General features: G+C 43.4%; 1 pseudogene; it reads left to right on the top strand.

The window, feature by feature from the left end:
- Positions 1 to 1,900: 1,900 nt before the first annotated feature.
- LOC125090650 (cytochrome P450 3A12-like) overlaps positions 1,901 to 25,739 on the top strand; it is a 45,793-nt pseudogene continuing 21,954 nt past the window's right edge.

The following is a 25,739-nucleotide window of genomic DNA, read 5'->3' as shown; positions in this document are numbered from 1 at the left end:
CTTGTCTTAGTCTAACTTGCATAATTTAATATAATGATACAGGACCACATAGTGATTGAGAAATGGGGAGCTCTGAAGCTGGAGATCCTGAGGTTTGAATGCCAGCTCAGTCTAGGGCTGAGTCTAGACCAGTCTAGACCAGTAAGTGGCTTTGGCTAAATGAGGAAAAGGTGCTCCCTTTGCATAACTGGGCCTACAGGACTTGGGCTACCCTCCACTACAGACATGCGACCTTGAACAAGTTACCTAATACCTCACTCCTCAGGACTTGGTGCCTCAGACAGTTAAAATATAGGGATAATGCCAGTGCCTATCTGACCTGATGACAGAACCAGCTAATGTGTGTGAGGCGTTTAGGACACAAAACACGGAACATGCAGCAAGCTCATGATCAACGTCAGCTATTACTTCATAGCATTGTTATCCTCAGTCCTCAGGAGGCCAAGTTGGTTTGTACATTTGAGCTCCAGCCTAGGCAAGTCCAGCTTCAATCTGCCATTTGAGAAAGTAATTGCAGACATCTTTCATGGAGGTTTAACTATGAAGGTATTGATGTCTCGGCTGATTTCTTCAGGAATTTCCAAAGAACGATATAAACATCCCCCTTCTAGAAGTGCCTTTGCCAAGAGAGAATAATGCGAAGCTCACTGGGTTGGAGGGGTACCCCCATGCCCCACCACACAGACCCAACAGGAAGAGATGGACTTGACCTCACAGGGACTTGACCTTGCTCTGCCTTACTATCCCAGCTGGAGGAAGAAGGGCTCTCCTTGTCACCACAACCCACCACCCCTTCTGCCTCACAAGAGCTCAGGCAATGAGAAGACTCCACACTTCTAAATCCTGGATTACTCCAATGGACTCCCGTTTGAAACAGCCTTCTCAGCTTCCCCTTTTCTCCTGATAGAAGCAAAACTGTAGAGGCCACTTTTACGCAAACAGGTTTGCGGGATGGAATGTTGAAAGGGCCCACCGTGTCCCCCTGGCTGAATACAGACAGGCCCATCGGGGACCCACCTCAAAATATCCACATGCCCTAACTTACCGATGGCCCACTTACCAAAAAAGGAAAAATGCCACATGTGGCCTTACTTCCTCACCTTCCCCCTTTAAAAACAACCTCCAGGCAATGCCTCCTTGCAGACGGTCTCTGCTTTGCTATCCCGCCCTCCGCTTTCTTGCCGTGTATCCAATAAAATTCTTGTTTATTGACTCCTTCCTTCTGCCTCAGGTGAATTCTCTCGCAGCCTGTGCGCAGGCTTCCACCAGATAGATCATCGTCCCACATTCGGGGCCCCCCGTGATTGGGACAGACACTGCATTCAGACACCACATTTAGTGGCCCCTGGCCGGGGGGAACCCCCACACAAGATCCCTTTATCAGTCCCGTGACTCCCCCCGGATTCTCCAGGAACTTACGGGGACTTTCCCTCGGTGGACCCACTCCAGTACTCCTCAGGGAACTGACAACCTCCGCTGAGGTGACTCCTTGCTGAGGGTCCCCAGCCCCAAGGGGAAACAGCCTAAATGCCCCTGCCCCGAAGGGTGAGGGATTTCCCCGTCTGCCCTTCGGGGATGTCCTTCCCTCCCCGCCGCCCCCCCCCCCGCCCCGATCCCCGCCTCTTTGCGGCCCTTCCACAGTCTAACCCTAGTACAACTGAAGGTCTCAGACAACCGAAGGTCTCCGGCTGGGGCTGCTCTCCCTTGTGGTCTGAAGGTCCGAGGGCGACCCGCTCAGACTGCGGGCACTTGGGAGGGCGAAGGACCCCTTCCCTCTGCTGCTTCACCCAGCCCTGGGAGGTGTGTCTCCAGCTTCCTGCGCAATTGGCTGGCCCTGCGCGAATCCGCACACTGGGGTGGGGGGGAGGGCGGGGCAGGGGTGTTTCCCGACGCGGGCGACTGGCCGCCGCCCAGTTTCTTCAGCCTCGGCTCGTTCTCCGCTCTTCCTGCGCGTCCGGCCGCCGTGTGGATCTGCCGGCAACGCCATTCCCGCTGCTGTGAGCGGTGAGTCCTCCCGCTCCTTTTCCCCAGCCGGTCTGGCCAAACTGGTGTGCGGCTCTCGCTGTTGCCAGGGGACGTCCCCACAGGAAGTGCCAGGCGGGTTGCTGTGACCCGCGCCGTGGTGGGACGCCCCCGGAACAGTCTGCCGCCTCCTGTGGGTCCTCTCCTTCTTCAGGTCAGCGGGTCGCCCTGAGTGAAATCCCGACCCCCAGCCGGAGCTCCGCTCCAGTCCCTTTGGCTGGATGCCCCTTGGGATACGTAGCGGCTCTTTCTCACTGTGGGATTCCCTTTGGGCTCTATTTATTTAAAAAAAAAAAAAAAAAAAAAAAAAAAAAAGCTGGAAGAAACTCGCGGGCGACTCAGTCCTCTGAGCATGCCAACTCTTGGTTTCTGTCCGGGTCAAGATCTCAGAGTGTGAGATGGAGCCTTAGCTCCGTCTCCAACCTCCCCAAGAAGATGGCTTGAGATCTCTCCCTCTTCTCCTTTCTCTCTCTCTCTCTCTCTCTCTCTTGCATAAATAAATCAGACTTTTAAAAAAAGCTATAAGGAATCTGATCCCCAAGGCCTAAGGAAAAATGTCTCATCTTTTTATGTTTCCAGGCCCTGGTGCAGACTCCCAGATTAAGACATATGGCCCTTCCACATGATGGGGTTTTGGAATATAGGTGAGGTTCTGAGCCGAAGGCAGAGGCTTAACCCGCTGAGCCACTCAAGCTCCCCTAGGGTTGACTTTTTTTTTTTTTTTTAATTTTTTTATTTTTTTCAGCATAACAGTATTCATTATTTTTGCACCACACCCAGTGCTCCATGCAATCCGTGCCCTCTACAATACCCACCACCTGGTGCCCCCAACCTCCCACCCCCCACCCCTTCAAAATTCTCAGATCGTTTTTCAGAGTCCATAGTCTCTCATGGTTCACCTCCCCTTCCAATTTCCCTCAACTCCCTTCTCCTCTCCATCTCCCCTTGTCCTCCATGCTATTTGTTATGCTCCACAAATAAGTGAAACCTAGGGTTGACTTTTAAGTGGACTAAGTGGAACGTAACTTGGTATTTAAACTGGTTGCCACTTTTATTCTACCAAGGTTTTCTCGAAGTCAAATTGATGAGGGAGCAGGAGGCTAGCTGAGAACAGGCAGAAGCTGACACCCCACCGCCCTCCCCTCCCCCTGGGGGTGTATGTGACATTCCTCAGGCACTCCTGGCTGCTCCAAAGGAAAAACAAATAGTTAATTTATAGAGATTCCATACCTGCAAGACAGGAGTCCCCCCCAATTTAGGAAAGTCTTAGGAATTTACAAGAACAAAGCATTTGTATCAATGGCCTAGCTTCCAGAAGGGATCGTAGATAGAATTAAATGTCCTTATAATCTGCAGCCCACTGACAGACACTTGAAGTGGGCAAATTGTAATGTTCCTCCAGGAAGCTCCCAACTATCTCACTGTTAAGGCCTCCTAGAAGGAAAAATAACCTTAACTTGACAACGGCAAGGCCTCTGGTATCCTGGTATTTGATTTGTTAAAGTCTTCTTTAACATGCAAAAATCCTTTTGAAGTCTCCCCTTTCCTTACCTCCCCCAACTCCCAAGTATATAATTAGCCGCCTCTCAGAAACCCAAGGCAGCAGCTCTTTCGCTCATGGGTCCTGTCCCCGTGCTTTAATAAAACCACCATTTTGGGGAAACCTGGGTGGCTCAGTCGGTTAAGCCACTGCCTTTGCCTAAGGTCATGATCCCAGAGTCCTGGGATCGAGTCCCGCATCGGGCTCCTTGTCCAGCAAAGAGCCTGCTTCTCTCTCTGCCTCTGCCTGCCACTCTGCCTATTTGTGCTTTCTCTCTGACAAATAAATAAATAAAATCTTAAAAAAACAACAACAAACCACCATTTTGCACCAAAGACTCTCAAGAATTTTTTCTGGGTTGTGGGCTCTGGACCTCATCCCCACAGAACCTCACCTATTTCCAAAACCACAAAATAACCTCGTGTTATCTCTGTTGTAATTTGTAAAAAAGATGACTTAAAATGATGATTAATTTTGTCTCTCTTAAACTTTTCAAGAGTCATTGGTACCATAGCTTTCAAGGTCATTGGTGAACTGAAACTTCGAAGTTTTGCTTGCTCAACCAAACTGGATTGAATTCATTGGACCTCTAAGTCTTTTCCAAATGAGATAAAATTCTAAAACATTGATTACTGAACATAGGTTTGTGGTTTTGGTTTCTTATTGCAAACAAACTAAGGGTCTTTGAATCTGTTGGTAAACATGCTTTGTGTTTAATTGATTCATAAATTTGCCATCTAAAGAATTTTGGTGTAACGATTCATGATTGGTTACTACTGAGTTTTCCTGGAGACTTAAGGTTTCTAAGAGTTAAAATTCTGCTAAATACAGCTAAGCCTGATGGAAGTAAGGGAAGCAACTCTATGTAGGAATAAAGTCAAAGATCTGTAAGAAAGGTATAAGGACTGGAAATACATTTTTGTTGAAGGAGAAAGAATGTAATCTTGCCCAAAAATGAGGCTGGTTGTTTGAAAAGAAATGGCTTGGAACAAAATCTGAATACATGAGAAAGTTGTAGAAGGTTTGTGAAGGGAATCTTTGGAAAGGTAATTTTACGTGTGGTCAGGACAGGCAAAGATTAAATGAATGGATTTTAAATTACACTGTATAAGTTTGAAATTCTCTTTCTGTTAAAGTTTTCTTGGATTGTTGGTCTGCTCTTGATAAGAAGATGTAAACATGGCTGTTTTCTCTGTCTGCCTGAAAAACCAGTTTCTTTTTTTTCTGGTCTTTGATTATCTGTAATCCTATTGGGCATATGCTTTAAAATTTTCTAAGGTTTTTAACAAATCCCCCCTAGATTTGAAATTGTAAATGAAGTCTTTTTGACTAATTAGGCTTGTTGATTTGGTATGTTGTGTTCTGGTATAAAGTCATCACTCTGTACTATTATTATTAAAGTGTTATGTGATATGTGTCACAGAAATAACTGAATTTCCTTATCAGCTACATTATAATGAACTCTCTTTTCAGATCATTAACAGTGTCCATTTCAGAGTTTTTTGGTCACTTATTGTTCTGATGCTCTTGCAAAACATGTTTTATCTTCAAGCAATTTCATAATGGGCTTTTGACAGATACAGGTATTTGATACCTTTAAGATCAGAAAACTGAAATGGGTAAGAATTTCCAGAATTGACTAAAAATCTCATTCAAATGGAGTAAGAATTAATAACATGGAACTAAATGAACTGGAGAAGATGATTATAGTTTCGTGACTCTTGTTTGAAACATTGCTGGTTCTCTAATGTTTGCTCTTAAAGATTAAGGAAACTTTCTCTTAAGATGTCTGTGCCTTACAGTAATGTGATAAAGTATTCATATGTGAAGAAATGGAAGCATTTAACTTTTCTCTCTATTCACAACTTTTCAGTGAGTACTCCTTCTTTCATGACAATCAGAGTTGTTTGCGTAAGTTGACTAAGAATCTGTTCTCCTAAAGACAACTATCATATGATCTCCCTGATATGAGGGAGAGGAGATGCAACATGGGGGGTTGAGGGGGTAGGAGAAGAGTAAATGAAACAAGATGGGATTGGGAGGGAGACAAACCATAAGTGACTCTTAATCTCACAAAACAAACTGAGGGTTGATGGGGGGAGGGGGTTGGGAGAGGGGAGTGGGGTTATGGATATTGGGGAGGGTATGTACTATGGTGAGTGCTGTGAAGTGTGTAAACCTGGCGATTCGCAGACCTGTACCCCTGGGGATAAAAATATATGTTTATTAAAAAAAAAATTATAAAAAAAAAATTGAGCAAAAAAAAAAAAAAAAGTAACGGTATTTGCCAAGGATCAAAAGACTCGTGTACATGGGAAAGAGGTGGCAGACTCGCTTGCAACGGGACATCACTGGAAACATTGGTTATTTAGCAAAGCTTTGACTGGAAGGTCATAGTTGAGAGACATGCATAGACTCGGATATAACCAGACAGCTTTAAGGAACTAAGACGGACTTTATGGAGTGAACAAAACCCCTTGGAAGTGTTCCTCTGAAACCTTGCTTCCAGAGCTCCCAGCAGCCTTGCCCGGTGAGTAAAGAATGTTAGTTCCTGGCAGGTGCAGGGAACTCAGGATATTTGGGGACCTCCAGAAGAGGAATTTGCATAAATCTACAGGTATTGTAGGCATGTCTGATGGCATCTGTTGGCTTGGATTCTGGCCTAGGGACGCTACTGAAAGTTCAATTGAGATTCCTTATGAATAGTTCCAACAGAACAGATTTTAGATCTAGTGATCAATCACTATTCTTGCTGAGCTTATGTAAATAATTAGGTCAAGTTTGTTAAAATTGACCTTGTTTGCGAATGAATTAGTCTTGATCTGGTTATCTCTGGAAATAAGGGTGAATTTAGGGAAAAATAATGTTTCTGTAACACACCTTTGCGGATGTTAAATTCTAGTTCTGATTGTCTTTGACTATTTGTTGTTTGCCTAAGCTAGACAACTTGAGGTAAAGTTCTGAAATATTGCCATAGTAGCACATGTATAGATATTCTTCATGCTTGTTATCCTGTGGGGATAATAACAAGACCCCTGGACATATGATCTTTTGAACAGCTGGAAAATGGAATGGGCTCTCCAACATCTGTATAAGTCAACAAGGACCTTGACCAGTTCTCTGTGGCTAGAATGACAAAATTTTTCCTTAAAAGCCAGTGTGAACCCCATTCCTTGGGGTTAACTTTGGACTTGTGGCGATAATGGATCGCCCCACTTTCCTTATGACTGGATGGATGATACACTTGGGGATGCCCATGTTCCCAGACAAATCTTCTCCCACTTGCCAGTGATTCCTTATAATAAGCATATTGTTATGATTGTTATGGCTAGCTTCAAACAAAGAGGACTTCTTTGGTCCTTAGCCGTATTTTCCCCAGAGGTCACTTCTATTGATAAAAAAGTGCAAGTAGAGGCTTGAACCAAGCACACAGTGACCACCTTTAACTAAACTCGATATGCAGTCACCCACAAATTCAAAAGATGGCCCTCCCAAACTGAATGACCCTTGATGTCCTGATGGGAGCTCAAGGAGGAACCTATGATTTATTAAGACAGAGTGTTATGTATATACTTCAGAGTACCACAAAAATAATCTGGGTTTCTAACTGACATGAGTGCTGGGGGCCAGTGAGAAGGGCCCAGGTCAGCAGGGGCAACTCCCAGTCCTTATAGAGCCATGGACACAGACTACAGACCATGAAGGACCCTCTGTAGAACCAGGGAAGGGAGCAGGTGTCACTCCTAAAACCCAGGGCAGAGAGAGGGTCTGAGGTACAATATCACAGCCTAAAGTCATAGCCCCAAACATCCTAAGCTCTTTCTGGGAGGAGCAGGGAAAGTATAATGGGGCGATGGGGGGAGATATGATCAGAAAGACTGAATTCAGAAAAGCTCCTTACCCAAGTCAGACCAAGAAATAACTTGTTTTAGGGTTCAGTGAAATTCTCCCTGCCCAATCTCACCCCGGGAAGGGTCTCAAGGGGATGATGATGTCAAAGATGAAAATTGTAAAAGCTACATTTTCTTTGAGCATCTGTGTGTTTTCAAAAGCAGTGTCTCTTATTCCTGCATTTGGAACTATAACACAGTTGACTGATTAACAAAGATGAAATGGAAGAATCAGAGAGCTGCAGAGGTCTCAACGTTCAGGTCAGAGGCTTTAATTTTACAGATTTCTCATTTCATCCTAACAGGCCTTGGAAGAAACTGAGGCATAGAGCAGTTAACGACTTGCTCAAGGTGATAGTGGGAACAGTGGAGCCCTCTCGCATATGGTAAGCTGCTTCCAGAAAAGCTCATTAGTCCCACTGTTGAGATGGACCCCCGGGCCCCCAAAGGATAGGGATATCTTTGAGTCCAATTTTGGCCCCACTGGTGTCTTCTCAGTGCCTAGTACACTGCTGAGCACACAGTAGGCCTTCATTAAAAACATCCAGATTGCTGTTTATGAAACACTATTTGAAAATAGTGTTTCTGCCCTACCAGTACTACTCATGGTTTTGTCCTCTGGGGTTTTCCCAACACCTGTTATGAGAAGGTTCATCTGAACCTCAAACATGCCTGAAAGGTCAGCAGGAAGGCTCTTGCTCTGGTTTTTGTTTAGATCCACAAACATTTCCTGGGCACCACTCTGGATCAGATCCAAATGTGCCCCATTGGTGGGGAAAAGTCAGACCCATGGATAGACAGATTCAATATGGTGGAAGATCAGCTTGGCTTCTTTACACAGAGAAGATCCTCTGGTCCACAAAGTGGGTTGGGAAGAGCTGATACCTGGTCTGAGGTTTCTAAAAATTTATTTTATTTTAAAAATCAAAAGTATAAATGTGTATGCTTTATAAAGTTGAACAGTACTTTAGTGGCTATAAGAAAACTAGTGACAGGGGTGCCTGGGTGGCTCAGTTGGTTAAAGCCTCTGCCTTCAGCTCAGGTCATGATCCCAGAGTCCTGGGATCAAGCCCCGCATCGGGCTCTCTGCTTGGCGGGGAGCTTGCTTCCCCCTCTCTCTTTCTGCCTGCCTCTCTGCCTATTTGTGATCTCTGTCTGATAAATAAATAAAATCTTAAAAAAAAAAAAGAAAAGAAAAGAAAACTAGTGACATTTTGCTCCACCTGATCTCCATTCCCATTTTCCTCTCAGAGTCCACTTTCAACCAGTTCACTAATTTCTTCTCCTGTTTACTGGTGTGTCATGAAATGACATGCTCCTACCGTTATTTCTTGATTACTGGGAAGCTGAGAGTTTAGGTGCTAATATCCTCTTGCCTCATACCCACTTCTCACCCTCCCAAAGCAGGGGTGGGAATTTGATTCTTATTTAGTGAATGACTTAATTACTCATTATTCACCTTGAACCGTGTACATTTCTATGCTTCCATTTCTGGACAAGTTTTCATATTCCCTGGAGTCAAGAGTCCCTTTTTATAATTTTAGAGTTTACTTTTACCGTCATTTTGTTTTATTTTTTATGTTATTTTATGTTATTTTATTTTATTTTATACCAGAAGCTAATTCCTCTCTCCATGTGGTCAAGCCCTCCTGAGACTCTCTCCTTGCTTTGGCCTAGTCTCTTTGTCCCTGTAGCTTATGCAGGGCTGTTATCCTGGCATTCTGGTCACCTCTCTGCTGCACTGAATTACCTGTTTGCAAATACAGAGGTATTGTCTTTCTCGGTTTCCTCCGTCATTTTGCCAGAGGCCACCTCCTTGTAGCTTTCAGAAGTATGATGCAGAGGAGTAAATTTTTTTTAAGAATGTGCATGTCCAAAGACATCGCTGTTCTGCCCTCATACTTGTTGGATGGTTAGTCTGAGCATAGAATTCTAGGTGGGCTAGAATTTTCCCTGTGAACTGGATGACATAGAGACTTTCTCTAGTATCGCTATTGAGAAGATTAGTGCCCTTTTGTTTTCTGATTCCTTGTATGTGATCTGTGTTTTGCTTTCCTCACTCTTTCTATAAGCATTTGGGATCTTCTTGTTGTCCCTGATGTTCTGAAAATTCATGATGGTGTACTTCGTGGACCTGCTGTCATCTGTTATTCTAGGCAGAGCTGTCCAACAGTCCTTTCTGCACTGATGCAAATGTTCTCTGTGTTGTCCAGTGTGGTTGCCTCCAGCTACCTGAGGCTATTGTACACTTGAAATGTGGCCCTTGTGGCTGAGGTACTGCATTTCTGATTTTATCTGTTTATTACCAGTAACTGTAACTCACTACATGTGTCTAGGGGCTGTGTATGGACAGCGCCATGTATTGGGCCTTTCACTCTGGAGACTGTTGCTTTTCAGTCCTGTGAAATTTTCTTGGATTATTTCTTTCATTTGTTCTCTTCTTTATTTAGAAACTGCTGTTGGTCAGAGGATGGAATTCCTGGAATTATCCTTTAGTTTTCTTATTTTTTCCTTCTCATTTTTGGAGTGAATTACTTACATAAATTTATTTATGTAATTTAAAATGTCTTCATTTAAAATTTTAATATTTTACCCCTTATTGATTTCTTTGCATTAATACTGATTTTTAACATAATATGTTCAAATAACATTTGTAGTTTGTGTAATTACTGTGATTTTATTTATTTATTTATTTTTTAAAAGATTTTATTTATTTATTTGACATGGAGAGAGAGAGCACAAGTGGGCAGAGCAGCAGGTGGGGCGGGGGAGGGAGGCGGAGCAGGCTACCTGCTGAGCTGAGAGCCCCATGTGGGACTTGATCCCAGGACCCTGGGATCATGACCTGAGCCGAAGGCAGAGGCTTAACCCACTGAGCCACCCAGGCACCCCAGTTACTGTGATTTTTAAAAAGTTTTTATATAAACTCCAGTTAACATATAGTGTAATCTTGGTTTTGGCTGTGCAATACAGTGATTCAACACTTCCATACAAAAACTGGGGCTCATCACATGTGTACTCCTTATATCACCTTTTTAACCTGTCCCACTCACCCCCATATCCTCTGGTAACCGTCAGTTTGTTCTCTTTAGTAAAGTGTCTCTTTCTTGGTTTAACTCCCTCTTTTTTTCCCCCTTTGCTTGTTTGTTTTATTTCTTAAATTCAACATGTGAATGAGATCATATGATATTCGTCTTTCTCTGACTGACTTATTTCAGTTACCATTATACCCTTTTTCTCCCATGCCATAAGTTGTCTTTTGGTTCTGTTGTTTGTTTCTTTTGCTGTGTAAAACCTTTTTATTTTGAGAAAGTCCCAGTAGTTTATTTTTGGTTTTGTTTCCCTTGCCTCAGGAGACATATGTAGAAAGAAGTCGCTACCACTGATGTCAAAGAGGCTACTACCTATGTTCTCCAGTAGGATTTTTATGGTTTCAGGTCTCACATTTAGGTCTTTAAACCGTTTTGAATTTATTTTTGTATATGGTATAAGAAAGTGGTCCGGTTTCATACTTTTGCATGTTGCTGTTCCATTTAACCAGCAGCATTTGTGGAAGAGACTGTCTTTTTCCCATTCAATATTCTTTCCTACTTTGTTGAAGATTCATTGACCATAGAGTTAATGAGTTCCTTTCCGGGTTTTGTAATCTCTTCCATTCATCCATGTGTCTGTTTTGTGCCAGTACCATACTGTTTTGATAATGACAGCTTTCTAATATGTTTTGATATCTGGAATTGTCATATGCCTCCAACTTCGCTTTTCTTTTTCAAGGTTGCTTTGGCTGTTTGGGTTCTTTTGGGATTTTAGGATTATCTATTCCACCTCTGAAAAATGCTATTGGTGTTTTGATAGGGTTTGCATTAAATGTATAGGTTGCTTTGGGCAGTAGAGACATTTTTAACAATATTCGTTCTTCTAATCCATGAGCATGGAAGGTCTTTCCATTACTTTGTGTCCTCTTCAATGTCTTTCATCTCTGTTTTATAATTTTCAGAGTACAGGTCTTTTACCTCTTTGATTAGATGTGTTCTTAGAAATCTTATAATTTGGGATGTGATTATAAATGGGAGTGATCTCTTAATTTCTCTCTCTGCTGCTTCATTATTGGTGTGTAGAACTGCACCAGATTTCTGGATGTTGACTTTGTGTCCTATGACTTTGCTGAATTCATTGATCAGTTCTAGCCATTCTGTGGTGGAGTCTTTTGGATTTTCTGTATAGGGTTTCATATCTTCTGAAATAGTGAGAATTTGATTTCTTCCTTGCTGAGTTGGATGCCTTTTATTTCATTGTGTTGTCTGATTTCTGTGGCTAGGACTTCCAGTACTATGTTAAATAACATTGGTGAGAGTGAACATCCCTGTCTTATTCCTGACTGCAGAGGTAAAGTGCTCAGTGCTCAGTCTTTTCCCATGGACGATAGTAGTTGTGGCCTTTATTATGTTGAGATATGTTCCCTCTAAACCAACTTGTTGAAGATGTTTATCAAGAATGGATGTTATACATTTTTTTAAAGATCTTATTTATTTATTTGTCAGAGAGAGAGCACAAGCAGGGGAAGCAGCAGGCAGAGAGGAAGCATGATCCCAGGGTCCTGGGATTGAGTACTGCATTGGGCTCCCTGCCCAGTGGGAAGCCTGCTTCTCCCTCTCCCACTTCCCCAGCTTGTGTTCCCCCTCTCTCTGTGTCTCTCAGTCAAATAAATAAATAAAATCTTTAAAAAATTTTAAATTCAATTAATTAACATATAGCATATTGTTAGTTACAGAGGTAGAGTTTAGTGATTCATCAGTTGTATATAACACCCAGTGCTCATTACGTCAAATGCCTCCTTAATGCCCATCACCCGCCTATGCCATTCTCCCACCAACCTCCCTTCCAGAAACCCTCATTTGTTTCCTATAGTTAAGAGTCTCTTATGGTTTATCTCCCTCTCTGATTTTGTCTTACTTTATTTTTCCCTCCCTTCCCCTATGATCCTCTGTTTTGTTTCTTAAATTCCACATATGAGTGAAATCATATAATTGTCTTTCTCTGGTTGACTTACTCCGCTTGGCATAATACCCTCTAGTTCCATCTATGTCATTGCAAATGGTGAGATTCCATTTTCCGATGGCTGAGTAATATCCCATTGTATATATATATACCACATCTTCTTTATCCATTCATCTGTTGATGGACATCAGGAACAGGATGGAGGTTCCTCAAAAAGTAGAGCTACCCTACTACTCAGCAATGGCACTACTAGGTATTTACCCAAAGAATACAAACATAGGAGAAGGCAGTTGGAGGTAATTGGAAGGGAAGGTGAACAATGAGACTATGGACTCTGAAAAACAATCTGAAGGGTTTGAAGAGGTGGGGGGGGTGGGAGGTTGGGGGAACCAGGTGGTGGGTATTAGAGAGGGCACGGACTGCATGGAGCACTGGGTGTGGTACAAAAACAATGAATACTGTTACGCTGAAATTTTAAAAAAAAAAAAAAGATTAAAAAAAAAAAGAATAAAAACATAGTGATCCAAAGAGACACCTGTGCCCCAAAGTTTATAGCAGCAATGTCCGTAATAGCCACATATGGAAAGAGCCCAGATGTTCATAATATTCTTTTATAATTGCTGTGTTGGTGTGGTATTGGTTGTTATTTCCTCTCTCTCATTTGTGATTTTATTTATTTGGGTCCTTTCTCTTTTCTTTTTGATATATCTGTCTGTCTAGAGGTTTATCAATATTATTAATTTTTTCAAAGAACCAGCTCCTGGTTTCACCGATCTGTACAATTGGCTTTTATATTTTCTATATCACTTATTCCTGCTCTAATCTTTATTGTTTCCTTCCTTCTGCTGGCTTGAAGCTTCATTTTTTGTTCTTTTTCTAGCTCCTTTCAGTATGAGTTTAGGTTGTTTATTTGAGATTTTTCTTGATTCTTGAACTAGGTCTGTATGTCTATATACTTCCCTCTTAGGACTGCTATTGCTGCATCCCCAATTACTGATATTTTTGGCAATTTCATGGTCAAGTGGAACTTCTCACTCTTCTCTTGTCCCAGCCCTATCTAGAAGTCTCAGCATAATCTCTTCTAGTCCCATCCATGTTGCTACAAAAGTTGGGTATTCAACTGAATTCTGTAGAGTCACTGTGTTGATAAGGAGAGAATGAACCATCCTTACTCCTGTATTTTGTTTTTTTTAGGGTATAACATTTCTTGGCCTACAAGGCACTTTACTTAATAAATTGTTCAGAGACAAATTCTGCACACTAGGAGAAGGTGAACAAGAGTTGTAGCAATGTAGTGGGGCTTTAGATCCTACAGGGGTAGGGAAAAGTGAGGTGTGGTTTCCTACTGCCCACCCTGTGTTTACACAGCTGGACAGACACTGCAGGCTCCAGTTAGAATCCAGGAAATGAAGTCTCTAAACATTTACGAGCTCAAGGACTCCTCACAGACCAGGAGGTAAAAAGAGCCAGTTAAAAACACTCAAGAAGAAGGAAAAAGTAAACAATCCATACCCAGCAAACTCCCAGTCTTTTAATTATGTTTCTTTCTTTTTCAAATTCTTATTTAAATTCCAGTTAGTTAACATACACTATAATATTAGTTTCAGGAGGAGAATTTAGTGATTCATCACTTACATGTAACCCCCAGTGCTCATCACAAGTACCCTCCCTTAATACCCATCACCCATTCATTTAACCCATCCCTGCCCACCTCCCCTCCAGCAACTGTCAATTTGTTCTCTATAGTTAAGAGTCTAGTTTGTGGTTTGCCTCTGTCTTTCCCCCGCATGTTCATCTATTTTGTTTCTTTTTTTTTTTTAAGATTTTGTTTTTTATTTATTCATTTGACAGATAGAGATCACAAGTAGGTAGAGAGACAGGCAGAGAGAGAGGAGGAAGCAGGCTCCCCGCTGAGCAGAGAGCCCGATGCGGGGCTCAATCCCAGGACCCTGGGATCATGACCTAAGCCGAAGGCAGAGGCTTTAACCCACTGAGCCACCCAGGCGCCCCATCTATTTTGTTTCTTAAATTCCACATATGAGTGAAATCATATTGGTATTTGTCTTTCTCTCATTGACTTATTTCAGTTAGCATAGTAACTTCTTTATAGATTTTGGATACTAACCCTTTATCAGATATGTGATTTGCAAATATCTTCTCCCATTCTGAAGGGTACCTTCATCAAAATGGATGAAAGACCTAAATATGAGACAGGAAATCATCAAAATCCTAGATGAGAACACAGGCAGCAACCTCTTTGAAATAGGCCATAGCAACTTCTTACTAGACATGTCTCTGGAGGCAAGGGAAACAAAACCAAAAATGAACTATTGGGATTTCATCAAGATGAAAACCTTCTGCACATCAAAGCAAACAGTCAAAAAAACTAAAAGAAGACCTTCAGAATTATGTCTCTTTTTTTTTAAGATCTTATTTATTTATTTGACAAAGAGAGAGATCACAAGTAGGCAGAGAGAGAGGAGGAAGCAGGCTCCCCGCTGAGCAGAGAGCGTGGTGGGGGGCTGGATCCCAGGACCCTGAGATCATGACCTGAGCTGAACGTAGAGGCCTAACCCACTGAGCCACCCAGGCGCCCCAGAATTATGTCTCAGTTAATCTTTTTTTTTTTTTTTTTTTTAAGATTTTATTTATTTATTTGACAGAGAGAGATCACAAGCAGGCAGAGAGGCAGGCAGAGAGAGAGGAGGAAGCAGGCTCCCCGCCGAGCAGAGAACCCGATGCGGGGCTCGATCCCAGGACCCCGGGATCATGACCCCAGCCGAAGGCAGCGGCTTAACCCACTGAGCCACCCAGGCACCCCTGTCTCAGTTAATCTTGAACTCACGTCTCCTCCTCCTGCTAAAGAAAATACATTGCATAATTTGGGGTTACTCTTTAATTCTTATCCTCTCTTAGACACAAATTGAACTGTTTACATATTGAGTGAACATTTCTACAGGGCCTGCCAAGGGTCAGATATCTGGGTGAGCAAAGTCACCAGGTATACCAATACCATTATTTTATAGCAGGCATTTTGATTTATAGCTCAATATTTCAGTGGTTGTTAAGTGTCTCTCCCCTTTAGAGTGTTGGGTTCATAAAGGAAGGATTTTTACTAATTTATATATATGTATTTTTTTAAGATTTTTTAAATTTATTTATTTGACAGACAGAGATCACAAGTAGGCAGAGAGGCAGGCAGAGAGAAAGAGGTGGGGAAAGTAGGCTCCCTGCTGAGCGGGGAACCCGATGAGGGGCTCGATCCCAGAACCCTGGAACCAAGACCTGAGCCGAAGGCAGAGGCTTTAACCCACTGAGCCACCCAGGCGCCCCTATTTTATATTTAATGCTTGATGCACAGACTGAAAACAGCAGGTGTAGAGCCCAACCAACATCTAATGACAATGGGAGAAGCGCCCACCTCCTCCAATGCCAAGAATGTCCATAGACCATTCACTTCCTTTACCACTCCCACACCAAGCATAGGGTCCACCCACCAAAACGTGGATACCACCTAGAAATTGGCAACATCAACTGTGGTCTTACTGAGAAGAATGGGGACCTGAGACAGGAAAAACAGACACTTAACTTTTCTTTCATTTTTGCACACTCGAGATAGTGACCTGTGAAATTTGGATGTAATGCACAAATCATTCCAGAGAAATACTGGTTCTCTTACTGTGAGCAATTCTGTTGGCCAGTAGAAATCAGGCGCAACTTCTGAAAGAGATGTCACGCTCCTGATGGAAAGAGATGGGAATATTAGCCAGAGCTCCTATATCATCGGTTTCTCCCAACCTGTCCCACCTACACTGATACCTGAGCCTAAGGCTTTCCTGAATGGTATTTGAGATTCTGTTTTGGCCAATATCTAGGGAGACTGAGAAAACAGATAAATCCTTCACTGTTGAGGAGGACGGACGCATAGGTACTTTCACTTGGCTCTACAATAATTATCTGTTGGTTTCTCTATCTTCAACCTGAACAATGTCTGTATTTTAGATAAGTTTTTACCCCATGAATTTAGAGCAGAGTTTGGAGACTTCATGATGAGAGTAGTACAGGAAGGAGTAGATGAGAGCCACGGGGTGTGTGGGGTATTCTTCTGACACACATGTCTTCCTTAACACCTTCTGTACAACTCTGAGGATGTGAGTCTCTTCATGTCAGGTGTTCCCTTCTGGGGAAGGATGGGGCACAAAGCTCACACTTCTATAGTGTCCTTTTGCAGACAGGTCATGTGCATTGGTTCAGTGCTGGCTGCATTTTGGTCCTCAGGAGCAACTAGCCTGTCTCTAGATTGCAACCAGCTGGAGCAGGCCCTCAGGTGACTAGAGTTACAGATGTTCATATTAGGCTTACTTATGAAATCATCATAGATAGCTTTGCCTTTTGGAGAAGGATGAAAGCATATGAGTTGCCACAGAGACTTAATTTCCAGTAAAATAAGAAAAGCTTTGTGTTTAGGTGACAGAATTGTCAAGAACTATCATGAGACTGCCTGGGTGGCTCAGTGGGTTGAACAACGGACTTTTGGTCTTGGCTCAGGTCTAGCCACACACTGGGCTCTGAAGTCAGTGGGGAGTCTCCTTCAAGAATCTGTCCCTCTGCCTCTCCCCCAACTCATGCTCACTCTCTCAAAAAAAAAAAAATTATCAGATGACACACATCTTTCCTTGTTTGCACATATTCTCTGTAGCTCTCTTCTGGGGAACATAGGGAGGGAGATCCCATGCAACAATACCCTTAGTATCATCTTGATTAACATATGTCTTCCCTGCTAAGATGAGGTGGACCTTTGATGTGGAAGACCCATGATAAGGCTGCTGTGCAGGTTGCCATGTAAATAGGAACAGAATTTTAACCTTGCTGTGTAACTTGGGTCTCACTATTTCCCATAGCGACCCTTCTCAGGGAAGGGCAAACATTGAATATCAGTATTGCAGAATGCAGAAGACTTTTCAATCTCACTTCCTGTTTGCTTATTCGCAACATGTTCTTGTTGTGATCAATGGCAGTTGGAAAGCCCAATGCAGTCACTGAGTCTCAGTCTCCACTTCTGTAAACAGGGATAATAGCACAACCCTATTGAATGGTGCCCTGGGAAATATTTCAGAATTCCTTAGACTCTCTCTCCTCCTTTACCTGGGGATCAGCTTCCAGCTTCTTAATGTCTTTCCACTGGTGGTATGCAAGCATAGAGCTACTTCTCTCTTAATACCTCCATTGTCCCAGAGATTCCAGAGGTATGCTGCATAAACCACAGATTCTCAGGCCATGCAGACACAGATCATGGGTCTGTGTGATGATATTGAACAGGCGTAATTTCCAGATCCTCTGTCCCTGGATCTTTCCCAGCAGGTATGTGGCATGGTCCAAAAAGTTCCATGGAAAGGACACACAAGGGGCACCTGGGTGGCTCAGTGGGTTAAAGCCTCTGCCTTAGGCTCAGGTCATAATCTCAGAGTCCTGGGATCGAGCCCCACATCAGGCTCTCTGCTCAGCAGGGAGCCTGCTTCCTCCTCTCTCTCTGCCTGCCTCTCTGCCTACTTATAATCTCTGTCTGTCAAATAAATAAATAAAGGCTTAAAAAAAAAAAAAAAGAAAGAAAGGACACACAAGAAGCCCAACAATTTCACTTCAAAAACTCAAATCAAGTAACCTTTCTAGGTGCCCACTGAGTATACAGAGCATTGCTAGGGACTAGGACATAATGTTGACAGTACTCAGACTCACCCTTGAGAAGCTCTCTATCTAAGGCCAATAGGTGTGGAGACCAATAATGGGGCTAGAGGGTAGAGAGAACTGAATAACAGAACTGGGGCTGGGGCAAGGCAGGGCACGGGTGGGGGGAGGAGGGGCAGAAATTCCCCAGAGGAGGAAGTGGTTGGTTTATGTGTTAAAGGAGGCATGTGAGGAAAGACCCTAACACAGGGGATCCTGTCAGAGCTGGGTTTGAAGGATAAGTAGTTCCTTGGAAGGGCCACGGTGGCATTTCCAGGCAGAGGAGCCTTCATGGGTATAGATGTGCAGACCAAGCTTGTTTGAATGATTTCCTGTATTTAAAGGTAGAGGCAGCCATGTGACAAGGGCAAGTTAGAGATTTAAGGACAGTGACTACCTGAGTTTCTGTAACCTTTGAAATTACCAATAACACTGACTGAGTTGTTTACTGATTTTGGACAGAATATGAACTCAAAGGTCAATCTGGGAGTGTCCACAATGCTTCACCAACACTCATGGCTGGGGCGGGGTGGGGGCGACCAGGGAGGCAGCGTGCTAGTGACTGCAGTCCAGCCCCACCCCCTTTTCATTACATATAGTCCAGCCTCACTGAATCACGGCTGGTGGGAAGGGAAGCTCTGCACCCACAGGCCAGCAAGGACTAGCACACATTGCTGAACGGAAGCAGAGAGAATTCACAGAGGAAAAGTGGCCATGGACTTGATCCCAAGCTTTTCCATGGAAACCTGGCTTCTCCTGGCTACAAGCCTGGTCCTCCTCTATCTGTGAGTAACTGTCCAGGCTCATCGCCTCCAGAACCTTTGAGTTGGGTTGCTAATCAGCATCCACCCCCTTTTCCTAGTCTGTTTGGAGGATCAAGAGTTAACAAAGGGGAAGTTGGGGCGCCTGGGTGGCTCAGTGGGTTAGAGCCTCTGCCTTCGGCTCAGGTCATAATCCCAGGGCCCTGGGATCTAGCCCCACATCGGGCTCTCTGCCCCGCGGGGAGCCTGCTTCCTCCTCTGTCTGCCTCTCTGCCTACTACTTGTGATCTCTGTCTGCCAAATAAATAAATAAAATCTTAAAAAAAAAACAATAACAAAAACAAAGGGGAAGTTGCATAAGTGTTGGGTGCTTCAGAAATGCTAGGAACACATAGGGGTTATTATTGACCTCCCCCAAACTGGCTGAAGGAGTAGCTCCGTCCTCCAATCGCTTTTCTGTAGGAGCAGGATTGAGTGACATTATTTGCTCCTAGGGATGATCTCATTGGCCACTAGTGCGGACCTAGACCAATCCAGCAGAATTCAGCAGACACAGACTAAAATCGACAGCCCCAGTGCTCTGAGGTCCTCACCCGCTTCCCAAGCTGTGGAGATTCTGGAGGCAGACGAGTGACTTGGGTCTTTGTATCACTATCTTCACCTTCTGATCTGTGTCTGCTGCAGGAGACATGTAGAAAGACTGGGCCTGTTTCACTTGGGTGGTCCTGATCCCCTCCCTCCACCACCAGGCCCCATGTACTCAAGGCACCTGTGTACCCAGACTTCCAAGGGGACTGGAGATGCCTCACCTCCCTCTTCTGTCTGGGTTCTTCCCTCTTTTCTGGGTCCCTCTCCTAGCCATCCCCCTACCCTATAATATGCATAACTCCTTACCCCTAAGTGAGCATCTTTAGAGCTGAGGAGACTTGGCAGAAATCTTCAAATTGTATTCATTTCACCTTTTCCTTCCAGTCTCTGGGAAGGTTAGCACCGGTATAGAAATTTCTTCCCCCATCCCCCAATATGAAGTCTGCTAGCAGCCTGCAAAGGCAGGCCCTGAAAGCCAGTGTGGATTTTAGGTATTATTTTTTCCTTTATGTTATATTACAGGAGGAGGAATTAAAACATCTGGCAGAGGAATTCCTTTCAGTGGTGGGATTCCTGGCATCATGGAGCAGGGTGGGAAAAGACATAGTTTCACAGTATGGGTAAGGATGGACCCCCCCATCACATTTGACCTCTGTCTCAATTGCACTTTCTTGAGAGTAGGAAGTCATGAGGACATCAACATAGAATATGGAAGCCTCATTTTCATTTTTCCCCCCATATCTAGCATTGCCCCAATCTAACATTGTTTATTTGGATTTAACAATACCCATTTTAAGATTTAACACCCACCACAACTTTCTCTCCCCTTTATCTTCTCCTATTATATTAATTAAGAGGCTTTAAAGAAAAACACTGATTTATTCTCTTACAGTTTAGGAGGTCAGAAGTCAGAATGCCAGGTATTGTGGCAACATATTTTTGTGTGTGATGACATTTAAGATTAATTGATGTGGTTTAATTTCATTGTATTTAGTAATAGATTTTTTTGCTGAGATAAGACTATTTCCAGCATGTTCTTCCAAAGGATAAAAGAGGGCTGGTGGTTCAGCCTTTCTGACAATAAAGGTAACTTCTAGAATAATGTTGAGAATATGAATTTAGTGGACCCATACATACTTCTATGATATAAGCTGTGTATATTTTTAAATACATGTGCTCAGCAAGTTATTTTAACCTCTCTGCACAGGTGAGTAGTGAGACTGTGAGCCAATACTTATGTGAGAAGCATCCAGGTGGTACTCAGTATGGAGTGGGAGAATATTCTCCCTCAGAGCAGACCTCTGAGAGATACTCCTTGATCCTGGTCCTACAGAAGGTCATCACAGGACCACAGGGTTAGCATCTCATCTCTTTGAAGCCAGGGGACAAGACCACCATGTAAGCTACACTGTGTGTTGTCTGTATGGCAGTGGGGCGGTCACTGGATCCCGTCACCACCAGGCAATCAAAGCTGCGTGCAGACTTAGAATTCTGACACTGGTGTAGCCAGGAGTCAGTAGCTGTAGACAGCGCCCTCTGCAGGCAATGCTATGTAATGGCAATAAAAAGGAGTGGCTTCACTGTTAGCCCCTTCGTTTGTGCCAGCAGCAGCATGACTCTACCAAGAAGGAAGCTGGAAAGAATCAGAAAAATTCACCCAGCCCACCCTCTGCCTTCTTATGGAGCCATGTGAGTTTAGCCTCTAAACCAGATCTTTCCTTGGGACCAGTGTTGCTGACACATTCGCTCATTTGTTTGGCCTCACTTGGGAGTTCATGGAGGACATTGAATGTTCAGAAGCAGAAATCCATGTGTTGGGTCGTGATGGCAGGAAGGAATGGAAGTGGGACTAACCAACGTCACCCTACTCCTGGCATTTGGTGCTCATGCATCTGTGAACTGCTCTGGAGGAAGTACTAAACATCCAGCTGAGCCCAACTGTGGTCCCTCTCTGCTGGTCCCTCAAGCACATGTCCTTTTAGGCCATTTTGTGGGTTTATTTGGTTACACAATATAAGGTTTGCTGGATTTCTACAGAATATTTGGAACTGTACTATCTTAAAGGCTACACCCCAGAGATGAAGAGACAAGGTCTTCATTCCATTCTATGGAACATTTTATCATTACTCATTTTATGTTTTGTAACACATAATCTGCCATCAATTGGAGGTATCTGAACTTTGGAAGGTCCCCTATCTGTTAGCTAAAAGCACCTACAGGGCTTGTTGAACCATTTCTACCTAGCATTCTTTCCCACCATACGTCCATACGTTTCTAATTTGCCACTATGGGATTAGCCATTTAGACCTGGCAAGTTCATGGTTGAAATTGTTTTGGGCAGCCTTTTCCCTCAGCCTCTCCTCTTCCTCCACTCTGCCATCTCTCACCAACACCTAAGAAGAAGGCTTGCAAAGATCCAGAACACCAAGTTATGAAATTCCTCATCAGTCTAATGAAAGATGAATTATAAGCCATTGTGTCATAAGGGGCACCATCCGTAATGGGTTTCTGAGATAGGTGATGCACAGAGTCAATAAACTGACAGCTTTGTGAGTGGCCATCTTGAAAAAAGCTAGTGTGTCTGGCAGTGTGCTGAACACATGAATATTACAGGTTGGAAGACCAGACGTCTCACAGGGAAGAATGGTCCAAAAATGAATTGTTTAGTCACTGATTCCTTAATACTGTATCATTAAGGGGACATATGGTTCAGTCCCCCTTCTCTGCAGCTCAAGAGAACCAGAGTGTCTGAAAACAGATGGACAGAGCTGAAAGCATCTCACTTTTTTATGAGCCAGTGGAGCCTTGGACATGGTTTTCATTGTATAAAATGAGAATACTGTGGCTGCTCAGAGTCTCTCTATGATGATAGATTTATGAAGGACCAGATCCCAAAGAGCGACAGGGCCTACAAGGAAGGAAAACCTCTGAGGAAACTATAAGAACATTTTCATGGTAGGCTTTCAGTAACCCTTGGCTCTTGAGTGGATACAATTAAGCAAAATCTCATCATTGGAGGAGAGAAACACTTTTTCCCCTTTCCACCTAGAATGAGAATCTCCAAAATCATGGAAGAGTCATTTACTAAATAGGCGTGAGTGAATTTTCTGAAAGAAATTGGTATGAAACTTTCAGGAGCTCTCAAGGGTGGACACATTGCTCAAGCATTCATTCTAGGATTGAGACCATGTGGTATTTTGCTGCTCTTAGCTAATCATCCTTACTTTCTGTGGGTCTCACTGTGCAGGTGGGAAAGGAGATGATGAGTGAATTAATTATTGCCGTTGGAATTGCTGATATTATTTATTGCCTACATGTTACCTCCCTCCCTCACCTGTTCCACTTCTGCATCAGTGACTGGCCAGACCCAGCACCTATTACATCATTCCTGTGACCTGGCCTTCTCTTTCACTTTATAGATATGGGACCTCCACACATGGACTTTTTAAGAAGCTGGGAATTCCTGGGCCAAAACCTCTGCCTTTTGTGGGAAATATTCTGGACTACCGTGAGGTGCGTGTTGTTTGAGCTCCCTCTTTGCATCTTGTATTTGCGAATCTTAGCTTAATTCCACAGTGAATACTCTCCTCCTTGGGAGGAAGTGCTTAGGTTTCAGACTTTGGAGAAATGGTGTCTTAGGCCCCCCCAGCACATGACCAGGTCTACCCCAGGGCTCTGTTATCTGCTGCTTAGAGCCTCAGGGCTTCCCTCAGTAGACTGCCCAGCTCTCTGACCCATTCAGCACAGGACTTGATGTTCTATCTTGTGAGCATCATGAAGAGGCTGTTTCTGGCAGGTACAGATTCCCAGGAAGGCATTATTATATTTGGAATTAGGAGAAGAGCATCAAGGGGGTCCACACTACTGGTCCATTAAGCTGCGTACCCTAGAGTCAGACTTTTAAGTTTATAGCACAATCTCTGGATAGCCTTTTCATTTTCCTGGGTAGCTCTGGAATGTCAGGTTATTGGGAAGCTCAGGATTCATTTTTGGGGAATTTGCACATACTTGAATTCGCTCAAGAACTGCTAATCCCTGCAGTTATTTCCATGGCTCTAATTCTCCCTTTGTCACCCATGACATCTTTTGGGATTTGTGAGGTTGAACCAGAGCTGTCTGCTTTATTTCTGTATCTTCAAAGGAGGCACCTTCTGGGTGAGTTGAGCTGGGAGAGAGTATAACTGAGAGTAAATAGTGCTTTGTCCATTGACTGCAGATTGTAACTTTTGAACAAGTTTGCATGTGGACTGTTCTGCACACAATGGTAGAACCACTCATATAAAATCATTAGAAAGGAGATACTTTGAGAAAATTATTAAGAAATTAATGTAACTCAATGGAATGTGCTATCTGACACACACACTGAATGCTAGTGGAGCCATTGTGGCTAATCTAGGTCTGAATGCCTCACGTGAGGGTGGGCCTCTGGACAGAAGTTTAGGAGCTCATGTCCAAGGCCAACAGGTAGTCTCACGTGCAGGCTGCTGTCTGCTATAGAGTTCCTATCCCACAGACCTGAGGCTTGTTTCTCAAATCCCACTCCTCCCCTCTGAGGCTCACAGTGTCCAAAACTGCCTAAGAACTCCTGGACTTTTCCCCTCCAAAACAGTAATTTCCTTTCCACTTTTCCCAGATCAACTACTTAGTAGATACACCTAAGACCCACATATCTGAGACCTTCCTTTGTGTAGTTAAAACATTGAATATCACAACAAAACTTAGCAAGAGGGAGTGTTGTTTTTCTTTTCAGTGACAAAAGTGAAAACACAGAGCAAGTGTTTTATTTTTTAATTAATTTTTTAAATTTCTATTATTTTATTATTATGTTCAGTTAGTCATCATATAGTTGACATCATTAGTTTTTGATGTAGTGTTCCTTACAATTCCTTAGTTGCATATAACATCCAGTGCTCATCATGACACGTGCCCTCCTCAATACCCATCACCTGGTTACCCCATCCTCCCACCCGCCTCCCTTCTGTAACCTTCAGTTTGTTTCCCCCAGTCCAGAGTCTCTCATGGTTTGTCTCCTTCTCTGATTTCTTCACATTCAATTTTCCCTCCCTTCCCCTGTGGTCGTCCACCCTATTCCTTAAGTTCCGCATATGAGTGAAACCATATGATAATCGTCTTTCTCTCCTTGACTTATTTCACTTAGCATAATCCCCTCCAGTTCCAAGCATGCCAGTGCAGATGGTAGGTATTCATCCTTTCTGATGGTTGAGTAATATTCCATTGTATATATGAACCACATCTTCTTCATCCATTAATCTGTTGATAGACATTTTGGCTCCTTCCACAGTTTCACTACTGTGGACACAAGCAAGTGTTTTAACTTGCTCTGTCCTTCGTGAAGTAGTGGGACCATGCCCTCTTCCCCGTGTTGAGGTAGATGACCGGAAGGTGAGTCCACCTTTCATTCATTCATTCATCACTCACTTTCTCACTCAACAAACATGTCTCAGACTTCTGTAAATCTGCTAGACTATAAGAGATCTCTGGTGTCTTAATTTTCTAAATCCCTTGGAATTCTAGTAGGGCTCATGAGATCAGTGAACAGAGTGGTAACTGGGGGTTACTGCATCAGAGGATGCAGGCCACTTTCCCTCAGCTCCAGTTTTCCCACATGGCCCTGGAGGTGATAATTCAGAGTGTTCTGAGTTTTAGAGAAAACTCATGCACAAGCCAAAAATGTCAGAAAGATAGGGGTTACACAGTCCTCACAGGCAGGGTAAGATGTTCAGTATTTACAATATTTAAGATTTAAGAGGGACTTGAAATTCTCTGTTTCAATATCTCCTCTACTTTCTCTCCTTTCTGGTAAGATGCCTGTGAGCAAGAACTTCTCTCTAACTGCCAGTGAGATGTAATAAGCCTTACATTTCATGAGAGCTGAGTTATTTTTGTCCCCATTAGAGGTAGGGCTCAGTACATTTAGATTAGTGATATGTTTTGTTTCTTCTTGCAGGGCTTTTGGAATGTTGACAAGAAATGTTTTAAGAAATATGGAAGATTCTGGGGGTAAGTATTCTGGAAACTTCCATTGGATAGGCTTGTTATGATGATAGCCACATAGACAGTCTCAGTTGAGAGCCTCTTGGGATGAAGCCTGCTGTAGTAAAGCTTCTGGAGTCTTTCCTTCCTGGGTTCCCATGTATCACCAGAGTACAGATCTAAATGTGATCAGACCTGGGGAGCAGCAGGACATCACTGATCTCC

Source organism: Lutra lutra, chromosome 18 (genome assembly GCF_902655055.1).
Source record: "Lutra lutra chromosome 18, mLutLut1.2, whole genome shotgun sequence".
Taxonomy (NCBI): domain Eukaryota; kingdom Metazoa; phylum Chordata; class Mammalia; order Carnivora; family Mustelidae; genus Lutra; species Lutra lutra.
Note: the sequence above shows the minus strand (reverse complement) of the source record. Positions and strands in the feature narration are given on the sequence as shown.